Source organism: Phyllobates terribilis, unplaced genomic scaffold (genome assembly GCF_046119375.1).
Source record: "Phyllobates terribilis strain yellow unplaced genomic scaffold, ASM4611937v1 Scaffold_4732__1_contigs__length_57729, whole genome shotgun sequence".
NCBI classification, from domain to species: domain Eukaryota; kingdom Metazoa; phylum Chordata; class Amphibia; order Anura; family Dendrobatidae; genus Phyllobates; species Phyllobates terribilis.
In genome coordinates, this window is record NW_027367481.1 from 10,001 (window position 1) to 17,500 (window position 7,500).

Below are 7,500 nucleotides of genomic sequence, written 5' to 3' on the forward strand. Positions count from 1 at the left end.
AGGACGAGGGTCGAGGGGGAAGGCAACGGTCGGGCTGGGGCACACCGCACGGTGAGAACCCCCTTCGCCTGCCTCCACACCTCTGTCGTCCTCCCCACTGACGTAGGGGCTCGGGAAAAGACTGGAAATCGCGAAGCTCGGCAGTGGCGCGGAGAGGCCACCCACCGCCGCCGCTGTCGCCACCGCCGCGGAGGCCGCCCTTTCGGACACGAGGGGCAGCGCGAGCCTCCGCTGGCCGGGTACGCATCTGGAAGAAAAGGGCCGCCCTCGGAGAAGATCGCTGTGCTTCCCCGCACAGGGAGCGATTCGGACGACGGGCCCCCACGCCTGGCTGGGTGGGCGCCCCGCCGTTCGCCCGTACGGGTCGTCGGACCACTGCCTTCGCTCGGTTCGGGTCAAACTCCCCACGGCTCGGCCACCTCCGCAGACGGGAGGCGAGGCCGGCATGCGCGCCCAAAGATAGGTGTCGGAAGCCCGGGGGTAGAGGAGGAAGGGGACCGCTCACCTTAAGCCAGCGCGGGCTCCAAAGCCCGGGCCGAGCGAGCGGCGCCACCTCCCCACCCGGGAGCGCTGCGCCAGATCGATCGGAGGAAGAGCAGGGGTGCATGTAGGGACTTGCCCAAGTACGGAGGCTGCAAACCCCTGTCGTCGGGAGATACGTGCCCACGAGTCCTGGAAGCGCGACTCGGGTACAGGCGCCCTTGCGGGGGGGTACTGGATGTGGAACAGCACTGGGGTCGAAGCCACAAAAGCATCCGCCCTCATGGAGCCTCTCCTCGGCCTAAAAATCCAGATTTTAGCCTTGACGGCGCCCCCATGTGGAGAACCAGGGCCCGCGGGGGGGTCTGGCCAGGCTCACTTCAACCCAGGAACACCTCTCTGACTTGGGATAGGCGACCGGCAAAAGTCCCCCCACGCAGCTGCGGAAGCCTGGGTTCAGCCAAGGTGCAGACCTCCAGCCGAACAGGGACTCATAGCCAAAACGCATACCCAGGCCTACGGAGGTGAAAACCAGCTTAAATGAGTCGAAATGTGTCGGGGCTGAGAGGTACCTCTCTCTCATATATTCTGCCGGTGGTGTGCAAAACTGGGTCTTTGCATGGAGTGTCACCCTATACCCACTTTAGGGACGCATGCAAAAAAGTGCCCGATCGCCTGGAACTGTCAGGCGGATTCGGCTCCCTGGAATTTCCTCATTCTGGTTCTTTTTCACTTTTTGTCTCTTTTGCGACATCTAGTGGGCAGGCTGCATTACTGCAACCGGGGACACCTCAAAACGCTTGGAACTGGGGAGCGGGCTCAATTTACAAACGTTTTGCGGGTCCTGGAAGTCAAAATTGTGACTTCTGAAAACGACTAAGTATCAAGGACTCATCGCGCGAATCGCTCTGGAACTGAAATCGGATGCGCGCACTGACATGCTCCCCTCTCTGGAAGTCTGACACAAGTTGAAAAATTTTCTAAGTCCCCAAAAATTTTTTTTTTCAACTTTTTTTCAATTTTCCCCCTGTGGGATATATATTTTACCCACACTTTTGGAGCCCTCCTGGGATGCCCTCTAACATACTAGAACCTCATTTTGTGGAAGTTTTCACAAAATTGTGAAATTTTCAAAAAAGTCAGAAATTTTGCAAAAACGACTAAGTATCAAGGACTCATCGCGCGAATCGCTCTGGAACTGAAATCGGATGCGCGCACTGACATGCTCCCCTCTCTGGAAGTCTGACACATGTGTGAAAATTTTCTAAGTCCCCAAAAATTTTTTTTTTCAACTTTTTTTCAATTTTCCCCCTGTGGGATATATATTTTACCCACACTTTTGGAGCCCTCCTGGGATGCCCTCTAACATACTAGAACCTCATTTTGTGGAAGTTTTCACAAAATTGTGAAATTTTCAAAAAGTCAGAAATTTTGCCAAAAACGACTAAGTATCAAGGACTCATCGCGCGAATCGCTCTGGAACTGAAATCGGATGCGCGCACTGACACGCTCCCCTGTCTGGAAGTCTGACAAAAGTTGAAAAATTTTCTAAGTCCCCAAAAATTTTTTTTTTCAACTTTTTTTCAATTTTCCCCCTGTGGGATATATATTTTACCCACACTTTTGGAGCCCTCCTGGGATGCCCTCTAACATACTAGAACCTCATTTTGTGGAAGTTTTCACAAAATTGTGAAATTTTCCAAAAAGTCAGAAATTTTGCAAAAACGACTAAGTATCAAGGACTCATCGCGCGAATCGCTCTGGAACTGAAATCGGATGCGCGCACTGACATGCTCCCCTCTCTGGAAGTCTGACACATGTGTGAAAATTTTCTAAGTCCCCAAAAATTTTTTTTTTCAACTTTTTTTCAATTTTCCCCCTGTGGGATATATATTTTACCCACACTTTTGGAGCCCTCCTGGGATGCCCTCTAACATACTAGAACCTCATTTTGTGGAAGTTTTCACAAAATTGTGAAATTTTCAAAAAGTCAGAAATTTTGCCAAAAACGACTAAGTATCAAGGACTCATCGCGCGAATCGCTCTGGAACTGAAATCGGATGCGCGCACTGACACGCTCCCCTGTCTGGAAGTCTGACAAAAGTTGAAAAATTTTCTAAGTCCCCAAAAATTTTTTTTTTCAACTTTTTTTCAATTTTCCCCCTGTGGGATATATATTTTACCCACACTTTTGGAGCCCTCCTGGGATGCCCTCTAACATACTAGAACCTCATTTTGTGGAAGTTTTCACAAAATTGTGAAATTTTCCAAAAAGTCAGAAATTTTGCAAAAACGACTAAGTATCAAGGACTCATCGCGCGAATCGCTCTGGAACTGAAATCGGATGCGCGCACTGACACGCTCCCCTGTCTGGAAGTCTGACAAAAGTTGAAAAATTTTCTAAGTCCCCAAAAATTTTTTTTTTCAACTTTTTTTCAATTTTCCCCCTGTGGGATATATATTTTACCCACACTTTTGGAGCCCTCCTGGGATGCCCTCTAACATACTAGAACCTCATTTTGTGGAAGTTTTCACAAAATTGTGAAATTTTCAAAAAAGTCAGAAATTTTGCAAAAACGACTAAGTATCAAGGACTCATCGCGCGAATCGCTCTGGAACTGAAATCGGATGCGCGCACTGACACGCTCCCCTGTCTGGAAGTCTGACAAAAGTTGAAAAATTTTCTAAGTCCCCAAAAATTTTTTTTTTCAACTTTTTTTCAATTTTCCCCCTGTGGGATATATATTTTACCCACACTTTTGGAGCCCTCCTGGGATGCCCTCTAACATACTAGAACCTCATTTTGTGGAAGTTTTCACAAAATTGTGAAATTTTCCAAAAAGTCAGAAATTTTGCAAAAACGACTAAGTATCAAGGACTCATCGCGCGAATCGCTCTGGAACTGAAATCGGATGCGCGCACTGACACGCTCCCCTGTCTGGAAGTCTGACAAAAGTTGAAAAATTTTCTAAGTCCCCAAAAATTTTTTTTTTCAACTTTTTTTCAATTTTCCCCCTGTGGGATATATATTTTACCCACACTTTTGGAGCCCTCCTGGGATGCCCTCTAACATACTAGAACCTCATTTTGTGGAAGTTTTCACAAAATTGTGAAATTTTCCAAAAAGTCAGAAATTTTGCAAAAACGACTAAGTATCAAGGACTCATCGCGCGAATCGCTCTGGAACTGAAATCGGATGCGCGCACTGACACGCTCCCCTGTCTGGAAGTCTGACAAAAGTTGAAAAATTTTCTAAGTCCCCAAAAATTTTTTTTTTCAACTTTTTTTCAATTTTCCCCCTGTGGGATATATATTTTACCCACACTTTTGGAGCCCTCCTGGGATGCCCTCTAACATACTAGAACCTCATTTTGTGGAAGTTTTCACAAAATTGTGAAATTTTCAAAAAGTCAGAAATTTTGCCAAAAACGACTAAGTATCAAGGACTCATCGCGCGAATCGCTCTGGAACTGAAATCGGATGCGCGCACTGACACGCTCCCCTGTCTGGAAGTCTGACACATGTGTGAAAATTTTCTAAGTCCCCAAAAATTTTTTTTTTCAACTTTTTTTCAATTTTCCCCCTGTGGGATATATATTTTACCCACACTTTTGGAGCCCTCCTGGGATGCCCTCTAACATACTAGAACCTCATTTTGTGGAAGTTTTCACAAAATTGTGAAATTTTCAAAAAGTCAGAAATTTTGCCAAAAACGACTAAGTATCAAGGACTCATCGCGCGAATCGCTCTGGAACTGAAATCGGATGCGCGCACTGACACGCTCCCCTGTCTGGAAGTCTGACAAAAGTTGAAAAATTTTCTAAGTCCCCAAAAATTTTTTTTTTCAACTTTTTTTCAATTTTCCCCCTGTGGGATATATATTTTACCCACACTTTTGGAGCCCTCCTGGGATGCCCTCTAACATACTAGAACCTCATTTTGTGGAAGTTTTCACAAAATTGTGAAATTTTCAAAAAAGTCAGAAATTTTGCAAAAACGACTAAGTATCAAGGACTCATCGCGCGAATCGCTCTGGAACTGAAATCGGATGCGCGCACTGACATGCTCCCCTCTCTGGAAGTCTGACACATGTGTGAAAATTTTCTAAGTCCCCAAAAATTTTTTTTTTCAACTTTTTTTCAATTTTCCCCCTGTGGGATATATATTTTACCCACACTTTTGGAGCCTTCCTGGGATGCCCTCTAACATACTAGAACCTCATTTTGTGGAAGTTTTCACAAAATTGTGAAATTTTCAAAAAGTCAGAAATTTTGCCAAAAACGACTAAGTATCAAGGACTCATCGCGCGAATCGCTCTGGAACTGAAATCGGATGCGCGCACTGACACGCTCCCCTGTCTGGAAGTCTGACACATGTGTGAAAATTTTCTAAGTCCCCAAAAATTTTTTTTTTCAACTTTTTTTCAATTTTCCCCCTGTGGGATATATATTTTACCCACACTTTTGGAGCCCTCCTGGGATGCCCTCTAACATACTAGAACCTCATTTTGTGGAAGTTTTCACAAAATTGTGAAATTTTCAAAAAGTCAGAAATTTTGCCAAAAACGACTAAGTATCAAGGACTCATCGCGCGAATCGCTCTGGAACTGAAATCGGATGCGCGCACTGACACGCTCCCCTGTCTGGAAGTCTGACAAAAGTTGAAAAATTTTCTAAGTCCCCAAAAATTTTTTTTTTCAACTTTTTTTCAATTTTCCCCCTGTGGGATATATATTTTACCCACACTTTTGGAGCCCTCCTGGGATGCCCTCTAACATACTAGAACCTCATTTTGTGGAAGTTTTCACAAAATTGTGAAATTTTCAAAAAAGTCAGAAATTTTGCAAAAACGACTAAGTATCAAGGACTCATCGCGCGAATCGCTCTGGAACTGAAATCGGATGCGCGCACTGACACGCTCCCCTGTCTGGAAGTCTGACAAAAGTTGAAAAATTTTCTAAGTCCCCAAAAATTTTTTTTTTCAACTTTTTTTCAATTTTCCCCCTGTGGGATATATATTTTACCCACACTTTTGGAGCCCTCCTGGGATGCCCTCTAACATACTAGAACCTCATTTTGTGGAAGTTTTCACAAAATTGTGAAATTTTCAAAAAAGTCAGAAATTTTGCAAAAACGACTAAGTATCAAGGACTCATCGCGCGAATCGCTCTGGAACTGAAATCGGATGCGCGCACTGACATGCTCCCCTCTCTGGAAGTCTGACACATGTGTGAAAATTTTCTAAGTCCCCAAAAATTTTTTTTTTCAACTTTTTTTCAATTTTCCCCCTGTGGGATATATATTTTACCCACACTTTTGGAGCCCTCCTGGGATGCCCTCTAACATACTAGAACCTCATTTTGTGGAAGTTTTCACAAAATTGTGAAATTTTCAAAAAGTCAGAAATTTTGCCAAAAACGACTAAGTATCAAGGACTCATCGCGCGAATCGCTCTGGAACTGAAATCGGATGCGCGCACTGACACGCTCCCCTGTCTGGAAGTCTGACACATGTGTGAAAATTTTCTAAGTCCCCAAAAATTTTTTTTTTCAACTTTTTTTCAATTTTCCCCCTGTGGGATATATATTTTACCCACACTTTTGGAGCCCTCCTGGGATGCCCTCTAACATACTAGAACCTCATTTTGTGGAAGTTTTCACAAAATTGTGAAATTTTCAAAAAGTCAGAAATTTTGCCAAAAACGACTAAGTATCAAGGACTCATCGCGCGAATCGCTCTGGAACTGAAATCGGATGCGCGCACTGACACGCTCCCCTGTCTGGAAGTCTGACAAAAGTTGAAAAATTTTCTAAGTCCCCAAAAATTTTTTTTTTCAACTTTTTTTCAATTTTCCCCCTGTGGGATATATATTTTACCCACACTTTTGGAGCCCTCCTGGGATGCCCTCTAACATACTAGAACCTCATTTTGTGGAAGTTTTCACAAAATTGTGAAATTTTCCAAAAAGTCAGAAATTTTGCAAAAACGACTAAGTATCAAGGACTCATCGCGCGAATCGCTCTGGAACTGAAATCGGATGCGCGCACTGACACGCTCCCCTGTCTGGAAGTCTGACAAAAGTTGAAAAATTTTCTAAGTCCCCAAAAATTTTTTTTTTCAACTTTTTTTCAATTTTCCCCCTGTGGGATATATATTTTACCCACACTTTTGGAGCCCTCCTGGGATGCCCTCTAACATACTAGAACCTCATTTTGTGGAAGTTTTCACAAAATTGTGAAATTTTCCAAAAAGTCAGAAATTTTGCAAAAACGACTAAGTATCAAGGACTCATCGCGCGAATCGCTCTGGAACTGAAATCGGATGCGCGCACTGACACGCTCCCCTGTCTGGAAGTCTGACAAAAGTTGAAAAATTTTCTAAGTCCCCAAAAATTTTTTTTTTCAACTTTTTTTCAATTTTCCCCCTGTGGGATATATATTTTACCCACACTTTTGGAGCCCTCCTGGGATGCCCTCTAACATACTAGAACCTCATTTTGTGGAAGTTTTCACAAAATTGTGAAATTTTCCAAAAAGTCAGAAATTTTGCAAAAACGACTAAGTATCAAGGACTCATCGCGCGAATCGCTCTGGAACTGAAATCGGATGCGCGCACTGACACGCTCCCCTGTCTGGAAGTCTGACAAAAGTTGAAAAATTTTCTAAGTCCCCAAAAATTTTTTTTTTCAACTTTTTTTCAATTTTCCCCCTGTGGGATATATATTTTACCCACACTTTTGGAGCCCTCCTGGGATGCCCTCTAACATACTAGAACCTCATTTTGTGGAAGTTTTCACAAAATTGTGAAATTTTCCAAAAAGTCAGAAATTTTGCAAAAACGACTAAGTATCAAGGACTCATCGCGCGAATCGCTCTGGAACTGAAATCGGATGCGCGCACTGACACGCTCCCCTGTCTGGAAGTCTGACAAAAGTTGAAAAATTTTCTAAGTCCCCAAAAATTTTTTTTTTCAACTTTTTTTCAATTTTCCCCCTGTGGGATATATATTTTACCCACACTTT